Source organism: Pistacia vera, unplaced genomic scaffold (assembly GCF_008641045.1).
Source record: "Pistacia vera cultivar Batoury unplaced genomic scaffold, PisVer_v2 Contig374, whole genome shotgun sequence".
NCBI lineage: Eukaryota > Viridiplantae > Streptophyta > Magnoliopsida > Sapindales > Anacardiaceae > Pistacia > Pistacia vera.
The window spans coordinates 1,841,137-1,862,453 of record NW_022196195.1 but is presented as its reverse complement, the minus strand read 5'-3'; the positions used below and the strand labels follow the sequence as shown (position 1 = coordinate 1,862,453).

Genomic DNA, 21,317 nt, shown 5'->3' with positions numbered 1-21,317 from the left:
TTACATCAAACTTGAGGTCTATATGTTTAACTGTTATTTTTAAATTAATTATTAAATTTTAAAGAACTCGTATTAAAAATTTAACTGAAAAATTAAAGATAAATTAATATAGTACTACTATGTTTGACACAATATTATATAGTATAATGTTTTATACTAAACAGTATCTTAAGTATTTTAACCTAAATCAATATAAGTTCCAACATTCGATCTACGAGTAGGGCGTCGATATGCATTTTTCGACCAGATCCACCACGAATCGGTAAGAAAAGACCAATCTACGATCAGATCTGGCCGTCAACGGCGACAAAAGTTCAGATTTAGCTGTCAACGACGGCCAAAGATATGACCAATTATGGTCATTTCTTGCGATGGCCAGTTCCGATCGTTAATTCACCCGTTGTTACAGATTCTGGCTACCACCGAGGTGGTTGTCGGAATCTGGCAAGTATAGTGTGAATGGGGGTGTTTTTGTTAATTTAAAACTTTTTTCCTAGAGGTATTAAGAAATTAATAAACTCAAGAGGTCTAAAATTAAAAAAAATATATTAATATTTCTTAATAATGTACCAACATATTTCAGGAATTGGATTGGAATATGGATAGAAATAATGTAATTTTGAAAGTTTTTAACGATAATCAAAATAATAACGACCACGGTGATGCAAACTCCATAATATCTGGGACCGCCTTTACTTTTCTCCTAAACCCTTCTCGTTTCTCTTTCCTTCTGTCCGCCTCACACCCACTTCTAAAACCCAAACCTCTTCTCATTTCTCTCAACACAGGAAAAAAAAAAATGATGAGCATAATACTTCGAAGATCATCATCATATCTTGCCCCAAAGCGGGCTCTCACCGCCGCCTTGAGCTCCACCGAAAACGTATTGTACAACAACCATCCCTTGCCTTCACAAAACGGCGCCGTTGTTCCCCGTGATGTTGGAACTATGGGGTTTTTGGCTAGGAGGGTAGGGGCTTAGATTTCCATGTGAAAATCTGGGCCGTTGGATTTTAAGGCGGGTAGGGCGTGGCATGCTGAGTCTGCTGTGGACGAGTATGCGGTGGAAGATAATAAAGATGATGGACTTGAGATATCAAAGCTAGGCATTTCTCCAGAAATTGTAAGTGCTTTGAGCCGTAAAGGAATATCGAAGCTGTTTCCCCATACAAAGCCGTCTTGGAACCAGCAATGCAGGGTCGCGACATGATTGGTCGAGCCAGAACGGGACGGCAAAACCCTCGCTTTTGGGATTCCAATTCTTGATAAGATCATTCAATTCAATGCTAAACATGGGTTTGTTCTCTTCTAATAATATTTTTTTAATTTCATGTGACTCTTTTGTTTTTAGAAACTTATCATTGTATCCGAAAACTGCTCATTAACCTCTCTCTCTCTCTCTCTCTCTCTCTCTCTCTCTATATATATATATATATATAATTATATTATATAATACACCCATGAGGCTTAGCTGGATTTTCAGGCCTGTGGATTGCTCCGACAAGGTCTGGGATTCGAGCCGCCTCATGGGCAACTGCATGGCCTTGGTTGGGGGCTCAGCTAGGAGGTTCCCTGGATTCTGGATTTGGAAAAAAAAAAAAAAAAAAAAAATTCTGTATATATAAAAGTATAAATATTGATAATTATTATTATGGTTTAATTTGTTATGCTGTACTGTGATATGCAGACGAGGAAGGAATCCTCTGTGCTTGGTTTTGGCGCCTACAAGAGAACTTGCAAAGCAAGTAGACAAGGAATTTCAGGAGTCTGCTCCTGGATTGGACACCATTTGTGTCTATGGGGGTACTCCTATATCCAGTCAAATGCGGGCTCTTGATTATGGTGTTGATGTCGCTGTCGGGACACCTGGTCGCATTTTGATTTGATCAAGCGAGGTGCTCTCAACTTGTCAGAGGTTCAGTTTGTTGTTCTTGATGAAGCTGATCAGATGCTTAGCGTTGGCTTTGCGGAAGCCGTTGAAACCATCTTGGACAAGTTACCACAGAAGCGGCAAAGTTGATGTTCTCTGCAACAATGCCACCTTGGATTAGAAACCTCACGCATAAGTACCTTAAAAATCCTTTAACTATCGATCTTGTAAGTGTGAAGATTTAATTTTTTTATTGGATTTATGCTTAGTTTATGAAATTCTTGTTGGGATAGAATTTAGTTATTCTTCTATTTGGTTGTGTTTGTGGACATGTATTTGAAAAAGGGTGAGATGATACTACAGTTGGCTTCCTGAAATAGAGTTAATGTTGTCTGATCCTGTAATTTCAATGCCTTTATGTGTTTTTATTCTTATCCCAGGTTGGAGAATCTGATCAGAAATTGGCTGATGGAATTTCCCTCTATTCCATTGCATCAGAGATGTATGCAAACCTCAATTGTTGGTCCTCTCATAACAGTATGAATCTAGATCTTCATTCTTTGTTTGCTATTTCAGTTTGATGCTAAAGTTGTATCGTGTTGGGGGTTATTTTGTGATTAATTTCGATTTGAACCTTCTTCTCTCCTCTCACAACATATATTTGTGTATAGGAACATGCTAAAAGGAAAATGCATTGTTTTCACTCAGACAAAACGGATGCCGACCGTTTGGCCTATGCTATGGAAGAACTATAAATGTGAGCCTTTACATGGGGATATCTCACAAAGTCGAGGGAAAGAACCCTCTCAGGCTTCCGAGATGGGCATTTCAATATACTGGTTGCTACTGATGTTGCTGCGACGTGGTCTTGATGTACCTAATGTTGACCTGGTCATGTCTATACCATCCTTGTTTTAACCAGTTTTTTGATAATTTGTTGCCATCTTAGTCACTATTATTGTTTTTTTCTGATGCATATTCCTTTATTCTTCAAAAAGCTGAAGTGTGATTTTTTCATGTTTTACTGTTCACCTTATGTGAAGTTTATATATTGATGCTCTATATCTAAACCGTATGTGTATGCCAATATTTTGTGTACTTCTTTTCTGTTTTTTTTTTCTCCCATAATTTATTTGTATCATATCCGTCTACCTTCTTTTTATCAGGTACCAGTTCTCTTTGATTCCTGATAATGTTCTGGATCATAATTATTATGACATTGCTTAGGTTACTCATTCTGTGCCCAACTTTTCCATTTTAATTGAGAATTTATCTGTCTACCTGTTTCATTGTTGGATAGTTGATATGGTTCTTGCTTGATCTAAAAGTGTGCAACTATTATGTTTTTGTGAGATTTGCGTGATAACTAGTGAACAAGTTTTATTTTGTCTCCACATTATATATTTCGAGTAATTTTTTTTTTTATTTTTTATGTTAAATTGTCTGCTTCATTTAATTGATGAACTGCTATCATTGTTCTCTCTACATATCTAGAGTTCACTTTTTTTTCACCGCTTTCTTTTTTTTTTTTTTTAAATTTTTATTGGTAATACATTATGAGCTTCCAAACAGTTCAGAAACTTTTGTCACACGACCAGGACGAACTGGCCGTGCTGGGAAGAAGGGAATGCAATTCTTATGTACTCAAATGAGCAACCAGGGCTGTCAGGACTATTGAACAAGAGTTGGATGCAGATTTACTGAGGTTAAATCCCGTTCCACTTGCATGAAAATACTTTTTGTATTTGAAGTTCTTTGTATTGTTAATGATTTTTAATTTGATTAAGGAGACATTGATTTGTTAAATTGAAATTCTAGGCCTGGCATGGTATATTTGTAGTTGTAATTTGAATAGACTAATAAATCAGCTGATTGTAAGATACTAGATACTTCTTGATAATTCTTATACTTGTGAATAGCCTATAATCTAGTGCTGAAGTACAAATTGTAGACTGTAACCGCTTGTCTTTCTCTGTTGATTAATTTTATTGTCTCTCTTTTGATTACTTGTCTTTGAATAAAAAAGGACATAGTTTAAAGGACTAATAGTCTGATTACTTTTTATTTTACAGCTCCCAAGAATTGCTGTTGAGGGAGGAATTGGAGACATGCTTACGCACATGGTGGCCACCTGGGAGCTATGGGGTATGAGAGATCGTCGTTATGTGAATGGGTTCCTCTTTTTAGCTCTCTCTTGCCAATGTCCTACTACAGCATACAAATTGGAGAGTAATACATATGCTGCTGAGTCTTCTGGCTGAAGTGAATGAGCTTTTCCCCTGCAAGTTTTCCCAAATCTAAATTACGGTGAACATGGGAGAGACTAAAGAGAATAGGCGGTGGCTTGTGGTTTGGAGAAGAATTAGTTTTTTTTTTTTTTTTTTAAGTTACAAACGGGCACCCGTGGGTGTACCCGGTCTACCTGTTTATAAAACGGGTAAGGCCGGGTGCGGGTAAAAAATAAACGGGCCCAAAGACTCGTACCCTATATTATTTACTCAGGTACGGGCCGACCTGCGGGTTCAGACCTGTTTTGCCAGGTCTACTCAATAGTCATAATAATAACAAGGGTGCGTTTGTTTTAGTATTTTGGATAGTATTTTTGAAAAAGTAAGAGTTAAGTGGTAATAACGAGGTAGGATTTAAAAATTAACAAAAACACCCCCTTAGGTTTGTTAATTTACTAAATACCTCAGTAATAAAAACATTGAAAATTATCAAAACACTCCCACCCATCCATTAAATATTGGCAGTTGGCCACCACCATCGGAGGGTGGCCGGAGTCTCCATATCAGCATACGATTGGCTGGATCTGGCCGGTCGTGCGCCGAGATGACTTTTCCAGCCAGATCCACTGTGGATTTAGTTGAAAAAGGCCAGATCTAGTTGAAAAAGACCAGATCCACCATTGATGGCCAGATCTGGTCGCTTTTGGTAGTCAACGACGGCCATATCTTTGGCCGCCATTGACGACTAGATATGGCCAAAGATCTGGCCTTTTCCATCGATGGTGTCCAAAATCTGGAAAATGTGAGTGAGTGGGGGTATTTTTGTTAATTTCTAAACTTTTTTTTGGGTGTTTAGTTAAATTATCAAACTTAGGGGGTTTAAAAAGAATTGAATAAAATATAATAGTATTTTCAAAATAGGGAAACAAATGTGTATTTTGGAAAAGATAGGAATATGATAGGGTAAAAATAGGGAAACAAACACACCCTAAATAACTTACAGCTTGGTAAAAAATTATAGTTGTGATAGAAAATCAGGCACCGGTCCAATCAAACTTTTAGTTGATAAGTCCGTGAAATAGTAATTGAAATGTTAGGCTTATTTAACTGGTTCCAAATTCCAATCATTAGTAGGTTGACAACTAACAGCTCCAAATGAGATTTAAATACTTACAGAATCTGTAACGATGTGAGACTGGATATGTAAGGAGATATCTCTCCTCCTAGGTCACTTGACGACAAGTATATAGGAATAAAAGGGCCATACCACTTCTTTCCATTGATTTAGAGGTCTAGATATCTAGTCTAGTTAGCTCGGTTCTCTTCTACCTTAGCAAAGTACAAGTAAAAATAATATTGTAATTTGTAAATTAACTGTCAATCATTACACTCTTTTTTTCTTATTAAGTTTTTGTTCTAATTGGGTTTTTCTTGGTAAGGTTTTTGATGAGGCAATAATTGTTGTAATTTCTTATTTTATTTTTTGATAAATGAATAAATCTAATTATTCTTATATTACAATTTAATTGTATTAAAATTGAATTAATATTTGAAATGTTAGCTAAAAAAATTAATTTAATTGAATCGATATTTGAAAAGTTATCTAAAAGAAATTACATAAAAGAAAAAAAATAAAAAAATAATTTTTTGTTGGGCCGGGCATAAAAACCAATCGGATTAGGGTTGGTACTTGGTGGCCCGGATTGGGTTGACCCTTTTGAACAAAGAGCGCGGGCCAGGCCTAATTTGCACTAACTTGTGGCGGGTTGGGCTACTTTTCCACCTTACTGCCAACAACTTCATAGAATTTCGAGAAAGGAAACTTTTAAGATAGAAGTCCTTTATGGTAATTTTATATATGGTTACAACTTGAGAAATCACTTCCCTACGCATCAAAGTAGAAATTCATATTATATGGTACATATTAGATATTACTAAAATTTTATTCTAATATCTTAAAACATCTGTTTGTAAACTACACAAATTAATATATATATATATATATATATATATATTTTAACATTTAGATATAATAAAATAAAAATATCTATAAAAATGTGTAGATAATCGAAGGCAGTGCTACGCTGTACATTATGTTGACCTCCAGGCCTATGCAACAGGTTTCGTGTAACCTTCCTTGACTATACAATGCATATTTAGTATGTGAATCTGATCGTACGGCCAATTTTGGGTCCGTTTGTTTTATTATTTGGATATGATTTTAGGAGTAATATTGGGTAGTTAAATAGAGGAGCATTACAAAGTAAAATTTAAAAATTTATAAAAAAATCCCCTAAGTTTGCTAATTTAACTAAACATCCTAATATATACAAATTTTGTAAAATAACAAAAATATCCCCACTCACTACAGTGCCAGATTCTGACAACCATCGTCGAAATTTGGCTGAAAAATGGCGTTACGAAGTAAATCGATCGGATCTGACGAGTAGGGCGTCGATATGGCATTTTTCGACCAGATCCACCACGAATCTGGTAAGAAAAGACCAGATCTACGATCAGATCTGGCCGTCAACGGCGACAAAAGTTCAGATTTAGCTGTCAACGACGGCCAAAGATATGACCAATTATGGTCATTTCTTTGCGATGGCCAGTTCCGATCGTTAATTCACCGTTGTTACAGATTCTGGCTACCACCGAGGTGGTTGTCGGAATCTGGCAAGTATAGGTGAATGGGGGTGTTTTTGTTAATTTTTAAACTTTTTTCCTAGAGGTATTAAGAAATTAATAAACTCAAGAGGTCTAAAAGTAATTAAAAAAATATATTAATATTTCTTAAATAATGTACCAAACAATATTTCAGGAATTGGATTGAGAATATGGATAGAAATAATGTAATATTTGAAAGTTTTACGATAATCAAAATAATAACGACCACAGGTGATGCAAACTCCATAAATATCTGGGACCGACCTTTACCTTTTCTCCTAAACCCTTTCTCGTTTCTCTTTCCTTCTGTCCGCCTCACACCCACTTCTAAAACCCTAAACCTCTTCTCATTTCTCTCAACACAGGAAAAAAAAAAAAATGATGAGCATAATACTTCGAAGATCATCATCATATCTTGCCCCAAAGCGGGCTCTCACCGCCGCCTTGAGCTCCACCGAAAACGTATTGTACAACAACCATCCCTTGCCTTCACAAAACGGCGCCGTTGTTCCCCGTGATGTTGGAACTATGGGGTTTTTGGCTAGGAGGGATAGGGGCTTAGATTTCCATGTGAAATCTGGGCCGTTGGATTTTAAGGCGGGTAGGGCGTGGCATGCTGAGTCTGCTGTGGACGAGTATGCGGTGGAAGATAATAAAGATGATGGACTTGAGATATCAAAGCTAGGCATTTCTCCAGAAATTGTAAGTGCTTTGAGCCGTAAAGGAATATCGAAGCTGTTTCCCATACAAAAAGCCGTCTTGGAACCAGCAATGCAGGGTCGCGACATGATTGGTCGAGCCAGAACGGGGACGGGCAAAACCCTCGCTTTTGGGATTCCAATTCTTGATAAGATCATTCAATTCAATGCTAAACATGGGTTTGTTCTCTTCTAATAAATATTTTTTTAATTTCATGGTGACTCTTTTGTTGTTAGAAACTTATCATTGTACGAAAACTGCTCATTAACCTCTCTCTCTCTCTCTTCTCTCTCTCTCTATATATATATATATATATATATATATATATATATACACCCATGAGGGCTTGCTGGATTTTCAGGCCTGTGGATTGCTCCGACAAGGTCTGGGATTCGAGCCGCTATGGGCAACTGCATGGCCTTGGTTTGGGGGCTCCAGCTAGGAAGTTCCCTGGAATTCTGGATTTGGAAAAAAAAAAAAAAAAAAAAAAAAAAAAATCTGTATATATAAAAGTATAAATATTGATAAATATTATTATGGTTTAATTGTTTGCTGACTGTGATATGCAGACGAGGAAGGATACTCTGTGTTGGTTTTGGCGCCTACAAGAGAACTTGCAAAGCAAGTAGACAAGGAATTTCAGGAGTCTGCTCCTGGATTGGACCATTTGTGTCTATGGGGGTACTCCTATATCCAGTCAAATGCGGGCTCTTGATTATGGTGTTGGATGTCGCTGTCGGGACACCTGGTCGCATTATTGATTGATCAAGCGAGGTGCTCTCAACTTGGCAGAGGTTCAGTTGTTGTTCTTGATGAAGCTGATCAGATGCTTAGCGTTGGCTTGCGGAAGCCGTGAAACCATCTGGACAAGTTACCACAGAGCGGCAAAGTATGATGTTCTCTGCAACAATGCCACCTTGGATTAGAAACCTCACATAAGTACCTTAAAAATCCTTTAACTATCGATCTTGTAAGTGTGAAGATTTAATTTATTTATTGGATTTTGCTTAGTTTATGAAATTCTTGTTGGGATAGAATTAGTTATTCTTCTATTTGGTGTGTTTGTGGACATGTATTTGAAAAAGGGTGAGATGATACTACAGTTGGCTTCCTGAAATAGAGTTATGTTGTCTGATCCTGTAATTTCAATGCCTTTAATGTTTTATTCTTACACCAGGTTGGAGAATCTGATCAGAAATTGGCTGATGGAATTTCCCTCTATCATTGCATCAGAGATGTATGCAAAAGCCTCAATTGTTGGTCCTCTCATAACAGTATGAATCTAGATCTTATTCTTGTTTGCTATTTCAGTTTGATGCTAAAGTTGTATCGTGTGGGGGTATTTTGTGATTAATTTCGATTTGAAACTTCTTCTCCTTCTCACAATCAGATATTGTGTTATAGGAACATGCTAAAGGAGGAAATGCATTGTTTTCACTCAGACAAAACGTGATGCCGACCGTTTGGCCTATGCTATGGGAAGAAGCTATAAATGTGAGCCTTACATGGGGATATCTCACAAAGTCAGAGGGAAAGGACCCTCTAGGCTTCCGAGATGGGCATTTCAATATACTGGTTGCTACTGATGTTGCTGCACGTGGTCTTGATGTACCTAATGTTGACCTGTCAGTTCTATACCATTATCCTGTTTTTAACCAGTTTTTTGATAATTTGTTGCCATCTTAGTCACTATTGTGTGTTTTCTGATGCATATGTCCTTATTCTTCAAAAAGCTGAAGTGTGATTTTTTCATGTTTAATGGTCACCTTATGTGAAGTTATATATTATGCTGATCTATATCTAACGTATGTGTATGCCATATATTTGTGTACTTCTTTTTTGTTTTTTTTTCTCCCATAATTTATTGTATCATATCACGTTAACCTCTTTATCAGGTACCAGTTCTCTTTGATTCCTGATAATGTTCTGGATCATTAATATTATGACATTGCTTAGGTTAATCATTTCTGGAGCCAACTTTTCCAATTTAATGAGAAATTATCGTCTACCTGTTTCATTGTTGATAGTGATATGGTTCTGCTGATCTAAAGGTGTGCAACTATTATGTTTTGTGAGATTTGCGTGATAACTAGTGAACGAAGTTTTATTTGTCTCCACATTATATTATTTCGAGTAATTTTTTATTTTTAGTTTTTATGTTAAATTGTTGCTTCATTCTAATTGAGAAACTGCTATCATTGTTCTCTCTACATATTCTAGAGTTCACTTTTCACCGCTTCTTTTTTTTTTTTTAAATTTTATTAGGTAATACATTATGAGCTTCCAAACAGTTCAGAAAACTTTGTTCACCGAACAGGACGAACTGGCCGTGCTGGGAAGAAGGGAAGTGCAATTCTTATGTACTCAAAGAGCAGACCAGGGCTGTCAGGACTATTGAACAAGACGTTGGATGCAGATTTACTGAGGTTAAATCCCGTTCCACTTGCATGAAAATACTTTTTGTATTGAAGTTCTTTGTATTGTTAGAATTTTAATTTGATTAAGGGACATTGATTTGTTAAATTTGAAATTCTAGGCCTGGCATGGTATATTTGTAGGTGTAAATTGAATAGACTAATAAAATCAGCGATGTGTATAGATACTAGATACTTTTGATAATTATACTTGTGAATAGCCATATAATCTAGTGCTGAAGTACAAACTTGTTAGACTGTAACCCGTCTTGTCTCTCTGTTGATTAATTTTATTGTCTCTCTTTGATTACTTGTCAATTTGAATAAAAAAGGACAATAGTTTAAAGGACTAATAGTCTGATTACTTTTAATTTTACAGCTCCAAGAATTGCGTTGAGGGAGGAATTGGAGACATGCTTAGCAACATGGTGGCCGACCTGGGAGCTATGGGGGTATGAGAGATCGTCGTTATGGTGATAGGGTTTTGGCCGCTCCAGTGGCATGGGGGATTCTGGGTTTGGGCGCTCTCTGGAGGCACAGAAGTTGGATCTGGCCGTTTTGTCAAGGTGGTGATTATGGTGGCTCTAGCTCTGGCCGCTTTGGTTCTTATACAAATCGACCTGGAAACTTTAGTGGTCCTGGATCTAGTCGTTCGGGTGGATTTGGGGAGTTCAATGGGTCAGATCGTTCAGGTGGATTGGGAACTTTGGTGGAAATCAATCAAGCTGGACTGGTGGAGGTTATGGCAATTCAGATTCTAATCCTTTTGGAAGCTTTGGAAAAAAACAGAACGATGATAACCAGAATAGTGGCGAAATTCATCCTAACTTCAGGTAAGCCTTTTCTTCCCCTTTACTTTTCTGTAGAAACATTGGACCCATATGTATTTGCTTCCTTTTGATTCTGAATATATCAGACTTCTTCATTTGATATTGCCTGACAGCTGCTTTTGTATGTTTGAATTATGCTATATTTTAGATTTGTTGCATATATGATTGAAATTAGTGGGAATTTTAACAATTGAGATTAAAACGTAAAAGTTGCTTTGGTTGCATTGAACATGGTAGCTGTCACAGGGCCTAAACTCCCTTCTAGGCACTGTTTGGCACAAGCACGCCTAGCACTTGTTAGCCTTCTTCAAGTGTGCGTATCCCTGTACAGATTACAACACAATAAACAAGAGAGGCTAATGAAATTGTTATACATAGAATATACGGGAAAACCCAACCTTATATATAGATTCCGAATACAAGGAACTTAAGCACCCTCACAGTGTTTCCCACTGATTACAATCTGATCCCAATCACAGATTAAGCAACCAAGTTACAACAAAGGAAAATACACACACATATCCCTTGCCCTCTCTCTCTCTCTTAATTATACAACCTGCTGCCTATATACATGTTGGCATAGCAGTTACAACAACAGTTACACCGCTATCTAGCAGTTATCAAGCAGTTTTTGCTCACATACAAGTCTATCTAGACAAAATAAAACCGTCCCACGACCTTTGTCCAGCAACCATGCAGCCTTGTTTGAGCATCCATCATCTAGCGCATGTCCACATGCACCCCATGCACATTGTTGTCTGCTTATGCGTTTACCCGAACACTTGCTGCTCGCCTTGCCTGTTTGCACAAGTCCCAGCTCGTGTGCTTGCTGACCTGCCCATGGGCGCCCCATGCCCATTTTGATACATGCCTGCACGCAATGTTCAAGCTTACAAGTGCCCGCTAGCCATCTCATCGGTGAGTGCTTGGGTCTCAAGCTCAAGCACCCCATGCCGATCTCGCCCATACTATTTAGTATATAACCATTTATTGTCTGGCAAGGCTGTGGCTAAGGATGAAAGCCACACGCTTGTCATACCCTTGGCATCCTTAAGGGTCTCACAGTAGCCCTCTACCAAAACTATGGGAGGAATGCAAACCTGGCAGTCTCCCCTGACAGCCTCCTGATCCCCTCTTCCCCATGCACAAATTTAAGAGGAAAGAAAGAACAAATGTAGAGGAAAGAAGCAAATTTGTTGAATTTCTCATGTCGCATTCATTGTCATGTTAAGATTCAGCTTTCATCAAGTAGTATATTTTCAGTGCAAACGAATTTTAATGTTGAATGATCAATATATGGTTTTTAGTAAGCTGGAGTGAATGGGCAACGTGTGGTATGTTTTCATGTTTCATATAGATGCGAGTCTCCTTGTTGAATAGTTCATTGTGTGGCGGGGGGGTAGTTTGTGTGCCAAAATTATGGTTTTCACATGCAATGGCAGGTAATGGGTGGCAATTGACAGCAATACAAGAAGACATACTCGGGAATAAATGTGAAGAGATGAAAGTATTACCAAAGTTTGGAGGGCTATATTGTGGATTACATTTTCTTGGTATGTGAGCACGTTCTGAGCTGCTATTTGTTGTCAATATTTTAGTCATAATTGTATTCTTATATAGATGTCGAGAAGAGGACAATGTGTAGTCTATTCAGGAGAGAGTGTTGTCAGCGCAAGTAGTTTTTGTTTCCAGCGTTGTGATAAAAGTAAAGCGAAAGCATGCTAGGCAAATGCCTTCAGTTAAATTGGAGCATCCTGAAAACATGAATTTTCGAGTTATGTTATAATTATTTACAGAGTTAATGACATTTTTCCTTTGAGTTATAATTAATCAAGGAACTTTGAAATAACAAAAATTATGTTAAGGGAAATTAGGTAAATTTTGATTAAATCTTCGTAGTATAAGTTTTAATAGAGGGATTTTTTATTACATCAAACTTGAGGTCTATATGTTTAACTGTTATTTTTAAATTAATTATTAAATTTTAAAGAATTCGTATTGAAAATTTAACTGAAAAATTAAAGATAAATTAATATAGTACTACTATGTTTGACACAATATTATATAGTATAATGTTTTATACTAAACAGTATCTTAAGTATTTTAACCTAAATCAATATAAGTTCCAACATGAGCAATACTTGGTAAATCTTGTAGACGGGTTTTAGTTGTGAGAAAGACAAGAGAGCCATTGTTTTAAAAGCCGGACTGGATCAATCGATCCAACCGATTGGATCGGGAGCCAATCACGTGTCTGGTTCAAGTCAACCCCAAAACCGCTATAGTGCATTAAACCGTTTGAAAATCGGATAAACTCAATGAACCGCCGGTCTAATAGGACCGGCAAAAAAACCAGTCGAAATTTTAAAACCCCTAAATCCCTAATACGCAATCGCAACCCTTTCTCTGTTTCTCAGCTTCTTCTCAGTCTTGGTTTCTCTAATTCTCTGTGAAAATTTCTTAGCTTCTTCTCTTCTCTGCGAAAATTTCTCAGCTTCTTCTCCGTTCTCTACGAAAATTTCTCTCTGAAATCCCACTCAAATCGCAATCAACTCCACTCACCAAAGTCTGAAATCGCAACTGAACTCTCTGAAATCGACGACGACGTCTTCCTCCCTCACCAGAAATCGACGACGTCTTCCTCCCTCGCCAGAAATCAACGACGACAGCTCCATTTGTTGACAACAGCTCCATTCCTCGATCCAGATTATAAACACGCCATTCCTCGATCCAATTTCAATATTGATTTCGTTGCAAACTTTACTGAGTTATTTTATGTACAACTATCAACTGATTTTCTGGTATGTTTGTTGCTAAGTACTTATTGTATGTGCATGTATTTCCAGATTATGTATTTGTATTTCCAGGTTATAAACACGTCTTACTTGAACGTTTATGTTTTACTTCTATTGTATGTTTGTGGATGGAATAAGGACTTATGAGGACAGTATGTTGCATGATGAGTGATGACATAGCAAGAATACAACTTGACTTGATTCCGATGATTCAAGAAATTGTTACTGAGTGGCTTATCACTCTTTTTTGGCACCACACCTTCTGAATCACCTGCAGTAGAAGATTTCAACTCTATAAAGCAAAAGAAAATCAATTTCCTACTCTAAATTGATGGGTTGATAGATAGTTTTATTCAAACGAAATTACAATAAAAGTTGAATTCTCTTATCTGATTTTGATTAGTATCTTATATGTCCAGTTAAGTTTTGTTGAAATATTATATCTAATTGCTATTATAAACGAAAAGAAAATCAACTTCTTGGAAATTGATGAGTTGACAAATATTTTTGCCTGAATGACAATTCAGTTAAGTTCAAAATTGTCTAATTTTATTTTTGATTAATATTTTGTATTTACAGCCAATATGATTCGAACTCTAAGGGCTTTGGGGCTTAAAATTGAAATCCTTGTAAATTAATTGACACAAAAGGAAATACATGTACTCTTCAAATGACAATTCAGTTAAGTGTAATGACGTCATCGGTCCAACCGACGGTCCAACTGGTTGGACCGGTTGAACCATGACCCGGCCAGTAGAGCGGGTTGCTCTCTGGTTCGGTTTTTAAAACAATGGAAAAAGCAACTAGAAATGAAGATGAAGGTCTTAGTGTGTTTTCACGCTAGAAGGTCAATACGGAGGATACATTTGGGGATCGGTTATTTTTCAATGGCACCCCCAAATGAGTCCAGCTTACCTAATTTTCCTAGAATTAAAGTCTTTTACCTTAGATTAAGGTTTTATAAATTAGAGAAATTGGTAAAATTGACCTTAATGACAAAAACTATATTCTAATATGCATCTTTATTATTGACCAATGTTTTAAAAACCGACTCAGGGTGAAACCCGGCAAAGTGACCGGGTCCCGAGTCGACCGGTTTAACCAGTTGGTTTAACGGTGATGTCATCATGATGACACCCAAAAAAAAAATTTCTCAAAAAACTCAAAGACAAAAAAAGGCTAGCTTTCTCTACACACTTCCACGTGTCAGCATGATGACACCCAAATTTTTTTATTTCCCAAAAGCTCACAAAGAAAAAAAAAAAAAAAGTAAGAAGAAAAAAATCCTGCACACTTCCACAACACCCCAAAAAACAAAGAGAGAGAGAGAGACAGAGAGATGACAAGACTCTCACAGTAACGCCATTTCCACCTCCCTCCACTTTGCATCTACCTCCCCCCCTTCCTTCCTCTCTCTCTTCATCGCCCAAGTAAGTCTTTTTCTTCTCCTTTTTCATGCTTTCTTATCTGGGTATTTGCTCTTTTTCTTGTTCTTGTGTTTTTTTATTTTGATGTGTGTTGTTTGTTTGACTTGAACAATCATCTTCTATGGGAGAGAGAATCAATCCTAAAAGTAATTGCTGCCGAAGATGAGATGAAATGAAGATAACAAAGATGAAACAAAGCTGCCGTTGAAGTGGAAATGAAAAAATTAAGAGATGAAACGAAAAAATTGATGAAGAAATTAAGAAATAGACTAATGGAAGAGGGCAAATATGGGTTAGGGTTTGAAAGAATCAAAAACTGAGGAAAAATGTAAAAAAAAATCACATTTAGGAGGGGGTTAGAGTTGACCCGGTTTTTTTCCAAAACCGGTTGGACCGGCGAGTTGCTACAGTATCTCCGGTCCAACTGTGGGTCATACCGGGTGAATTCAATTATCCGGGTTTTATTCCAATTCGGCCCGGCTCAGTGCCCGGGTCTCAGTTGAACCGGCCGGGCCGGGCTGGGTTTTAAAACATTGTTATTGACTACTAAAACTAACATAAAGACCAAATTATTCAAACATTTCTTATTTCTTAAGAAAAAAATCTTTTCAAGAACAATCTTTCCAAATAATAGCAACATAGTCCTTGAAGTCAACAAATATTTGATCCACATGTTGTTTGACAAAGAATAATTTGTAAAAAGACCAAAAAAAAAACCCATACAACAAATAAGAAAGGAGAAAAAAATTTAAGTCATTGCATGTCACCCCAACGACAATATTATCATGGTTTGTAACCCCATCACACTTCCAATTCACACGAAGTCACTTCATAAATAGGACCAATCACAACAAAAAGCAATCTACAATCTTTAAGATCAAATTCTAGTTATGGTTTTAAAACCCATACTAGACTGACCGGTCCGGCCAGAAACTAATCCCTAATCTAGTCCATTGAATGACTAAAACCTGTTTTAGACATTGGACCGGATTGACCCGGGGTTGAATCGGCAAGAACAATGTGAACCAGAAGGAATAAATCCTAGCAACTAATAAAAAGCAACATGTGTAAATAAATATCTGGTTGTGAAAGTGTCATCACATGGACAACGAGTTGGTGAAAAAAAAAAAAAAAAAAAAAAAAAAAAAAAAAAAACGATGTGCATTAACAAAGAGATGTTACGACATCAAAAATCAGTGTGTACACACTGAATTCATAATTTGACAAAAATACTTATAGTTAGGAACGGTCATATAGTGTGGTCGTTTTGGTTGTAGCACTTGTACTTCAAATTTGATCTTCGATATTGATCTTTAAAACTTGTAAAATGATCATTTGAATTCGAACATCTATGACTTTGACTGGTTGGAACGGTCATGCATCTTGGTTGTGCCACTTGGAGCGACTTGACATGATTTTGGAAGAAGCATGAACGATCTCCTGGAATGAGGTCGTTTTGTGTGGAGTATTTATCTAGGTAGTGCTTAAAACTAGGAACAGTCATTCTTCTTCTAGCAAGTCATACCATTTGGAAAAACTGCATTTTGTTTTGGTTATGACTCTTCTCATACCTTTGCATGTTGTTAGTTTTCAATCAACTTTCTGATTAGTTTTGACATATCAAAAACATGAACATGTTTGGTGTTTGGTGGTTGGTTGAGATACCCATGCAATATGTTGGTCCCCAACTCCTTTGCATGCTCTTCCTACCACGGTTAGAGTCTCTAGCGAGGGTTGGGCCACCAGATATGGTACCTGCATGATCCATCTTCAGCTTTGGCGCTATGGGTTTCAGGTGTTGTAGGGGATAGATCGATATTCTATTGGTTTTTTTATCGCAATGAAGTCAAACAAAATTCCTACCCTAATTTGAGTCTCAATGAAACCTTCAAGTCAAAGCAACCTACCTTGGTGTGTCTAGGTTCTGCGTGATACTCGTAGAAGTTCTTCTTACTTCTTTTCTCTAAAGGAGAATACTTTTGGAGGAGTAGGAAATCGGGTAGGATGAGGAGAATGAGTCTTTTAGGAGAATGGGGATCTAATTCCTAGTTGAATGATCCAAGCTATAGTCAATTCCCTATTATTACTTAACTTCCTTGGTCTTTTAGATTCCTCTTTAAACCATGATTCTACTTCTTGTTATGAGAACTTCCTTGGATCACCTGCTTAGGGTGCAAGTAATATCCAGTTGAGACATTTACAATTAGCCTGTGGAAATTCGGAAACTACAAATATGTTGTTGTGAGTGAATGCTGAAACGGCGTCGTAATGAGGATTAATGGAACGGTGTTGTTTTGAGACAGCTCCAAGATGATCTTGACCGTTGATTCAGAGGAAAAACCAATGGCTGAGATCAAGCCTCCAGTCAACACTATAAAAGGTTAGGGTTTCTTATTAACAGTAGATCAAAACAGAAAAATTAAGAGCGTCTTTCGTTTTTTCTTTGTGCGATTAGGGTTCTTTCTTTGGGTCTAATTTCAGTTGTAATCTACGGGTTTCTTGAGGGGTTTGGGTTAATCGTCAAGGGAAGAACTTCTGTGTTCTTGTAATAGGGATTTCCAGGTTAAGGATCTAGGGCAGATTACGGGTTTGAATAAAGGTTGTTTGATCTGGGTTCTTGGGGTGTCATCTTGTAATCGTGACTGTAATTGGTTGTTCTATAATCATAGTGCAGCGAACTCCCTTTCTGAAGTTAACGTGGATGTAGCTTGCTCAAATAGGGCAAGTGAACCATGGTAAAGATCGGTGTTGATTGTTTGTGTTTTCTGTTTTCTTGGTTGTTTGTGGTTGAATCTTGGTTGATTGCATAAAAGTGGTGTCAGAGCCATCGTCTAGGGGGTATCTAGGTTTTAGAAATTGTTTAATTTTGACGAATCAATAGATTAGGTTGTTCGAAAAATTAGGGTTTGTTCGAAAAAAAAAAAAATTAGGGTTTCTCAGATTAGGGGTTTCTCAATCCAAAGGTCTAGAGCCTTAGAACTTTGATTCTTGCTGAGGCTTGAGGTTATTTTAGAGATTAGATCACAAACACTGGTTGAGGAGAGTAATCTTGGTCATTGCTTGAGTTTGTACCTGTAGTGTTCTTCTTCGTTATTGTCTAGTCTAAGGGTATATAGGTTGGAAACCAGTAACCGCCTTAAAAACTGCCTGGCAGTATTGGCGACTTCTAGTGTAACAACGCCACTTAAACCTTAGACTGTATCACACGGTCTGTATAATACCATGAGCACTACACGTATGGATATCTCCCAATACGATGGGAAGATCGATTTCGGGAGTTGGAAGAAGAAAAGAAGGCTCTGCTTTCACATAATAAAGTCAGCCTTGCACTGGAGAAGGATCAAAAGAAATGACCCGAGGAGAAATTAAAGGAGAAGGAGGAGATTGACGAAGCAGCCTTCAATCTGATCGTGATGAACCTCTCAGACAGTGTACTGAGGAAGGTTGATGGAATCGAAACCCCTCTAGGGTTATGGGGTAAACTCGAAACTTTGTATGCACTTCCAATCTGCACCAAACTTAGCTTTTCTCAAGGGTGCTCTGTTTTCTTATAAAATGGATAGTAGCAAGACAATAGAGGAGAACCTAGATGAATTCCTAAAAATGACCTTAATTTTAAAGGGCACAAATCAAGAACTAGGAGGGACTAGTCTAGCCATGATACTGTTAAACTCCATTACTGAGGATTATCTTGTTGTTAAGAATGCATTTCAGTATTCCGGTACGTCCCTAGTGTGTTGATTGTGGCTGGTCAAGGTAGAGAACTTGAGTTAAAGGTCCAGAAACGAAATGGGAGTAACCTGTTTGTTAGGGGAAAACCAGATACCTTTCAATCTGGTAAAGGCAGTCAACCTAGCTAGGGGTCCAAAAGCAAGAAACAGGGTAAATGGAACAATAAGCATAAGGCAGAGTCTAGAAAATTGTTTTTTCTGTAATAAAACTGGTCATCTGAAGAAGATTGCTTTGAATGGCTTAAGAAAAAAAAGCAGGGAAACACAGAGAGTAACCTAGCCTCATCAAACACTTAGCTGAAGAAACAGAGGTGCTACTGTCTCTGTTTCTGATAATACAAGAGAGTGGGTGTTAGATTTGGGTGCTCTTTCCACATGAGCCCCAATAGGGACTGGTTTCAAGACTTTGAGGAATATGATAGGGAGACTGTGTTCATGGGGAACAACAATGCCTGTAGGGTCAAAGGTAAAGGTAGTATAACCCTTAGACTCTGTAGTGGGAAACTAATAAAGCTACCATGTTAGGTACATTCCAGAACAAAAGGAACTCATATCCTTAGGAACCTAGATGAGGAGGGATGCTGTTACAGAGCCGAAAATGGGTGGCTGAATGTGTATAGAAACCAGAATCTAATCCTGAAAGGAGAAAAAAAAAATGGGTTTACATCCTATGTGGAGAATATTATTCTGATTGCCTAAGTTCTTCTCTTGTCCCCCCAAATATGTCAGTAACCGAAAAATGGCACTCAGGATGGGACATATGAGTCAGGGGACTAGATATCCTAAGTAACCAGGCCATGTAGGAAAGGACACTGCTACAACCTTAGAATTCTGTGAGAACTGCATTTAGGAAAACACCACCAGTCAGTTTCCCAAAAGGCATACACCTGGCCAAAGGTTGTGTAGAAACATACACTCAGACTTATGGGGACCTGAGAGAGTGAGGTCTCATGGGGGCAGTAGTTACTTATGTCATTGTAGATGATTTAGCAGAAAAGTGTGGATTTACACCCTTAGAACTAAGGACCAGGCACTGTCTAAATTTCAAGAGTGGAAAACCAACTAGAAAGAAAGGTAAAAACCTGAGGATTGACAATGGATTAGAGTACTGTAACACTGAATTTGAAGTTTTATAGTGAGCAAGGAATCCTAAGACATAGAACTGTGGAAGAACCCCTCAGCAATGGGGTAGCTGAGAGGATGAATAGGACACTCCTGGAAAAAGTCAGATGCTTGCTATTCACTTCAGGGTTACCTAATACTTCTAGGGAGAGGCCTTGTCCACTGCAGCCTATCTGATAAATAGGATCCCATTACATGTCATAAATTTTAAATATCCTGAAGAAGTATGGTCAGGAAGAAAGCCTGGTTAAGCCATTTGAGAATATTTGGGTGTGCAGCCTATGCACATACAGTGGGAGGAAGTTAAGCCTAGTACACAAGTGTGTGTTCTGGTATCAGATGGTACAAAGGGTACAGACTCTGGGATAGAAATTCACCAGGGTAAAAATCATTATTTCCAGGGATGTGATCTTTAATGAAGGGGTGTCCCTTGTAAAACCACGAACAGAACACTGGTACCAACACCTCACCTGAACCTACAAGGATACAACTGAGAGTACAACCATTGAGGTGGAGTGTGGATCAGCAGGTTGAACCACCTCAACCCAATGAAGAACAAGCACCTGAAAACCAACCAGGACTAGAGGATCCTCGATCTGATAGTGAAGAAAATGAAGCAGATGCCCCAGAGCCCCAACATGCACAATTAGAACACTATCAACTTGCCAGAGATAGAATAGAGGGAGGTAAGACCCGCCAGGTTTTCTTATGCTGAAATGTATACATGCTTTGCTTGCAGGAACAGGGATTCAAAGAACACGAACCAGACTCATATGAAGAAGCAAGAACTCTAAGGAAAGGGAGAAAAATGGAGGCAAGCAATGGAAGAGGAAATGAGGTCACTTGAGGTAAACAGAACCTGGTCGTTGGTTCCCAAACCCCAGGACAAAAAACTAATCAAATGCAGATGGTTGTACAAGATTAAAGAGGGAATTTTAGCTAACTGACGCCCCTGAGGTACCAAGCAGGTTAGTAGCTAAGGGTTACACCCAACGTGAAGGAATAGACTTCAATGAAGTCTTTTCCCCTGTAGTCAAGTATAAAACCATTAGGTTAATGCTCTCCATTGTTGCCCATTATAACCTAGAGTTAGAACAGATGGATGTTACCACTGCCTTTCTGCATGGTAACTTAGAAGAGGAGATTTATATGTGCCAACCTCTAGGTTTTATTGATCCCAAGAAACCTGACCATGTGTGCATTCTGTACAAATCACTGTATGGACTGAAACAGTCCCCAAGACAGTGGTATAAGAGGTTTGACAATTTCATTGTAAGCTTAGGATACACTAGGAGTAGATATGACAATTGTTTCTATTTTAATTTGAATCATAATCTGCTTGTATATCTTTTACTGTATGTGGATGATATGTTACTTGTGAGTGAGAAATTCATGAGTTAAAGGGTCAGCTTAGATCAGAATTTGACATGAAGGATCTAGGAAATGCAAAAAGAATCCTAGGAATGGACATTATCAGGAACAGGTGTAAACATGAGTTAATCATTAGGCAGAAATCATACTTAGAAAAACTAGT

The 21,317-nt window shown here is 37.7% G+C and overlaps 2 pseudogenes; both read left to right on the top strand.

Annotated features, from left to right (window-relative positions):
- The first annotated feature begins 795 nt into the window (after positions 1-795).
- On the top strand, positions 796-4,131 carry LOC116140627 (annotated as a pseudogene).
- A 2,932-nt stretch (positions 4,132-7,063) lies between these two features.
- Positions 7,064-10,355, top strand: LOC116140626 (annotated as a pseudogene).
- Positions 10,356-21,317: the final 10,962 nt, after the last annotated feature.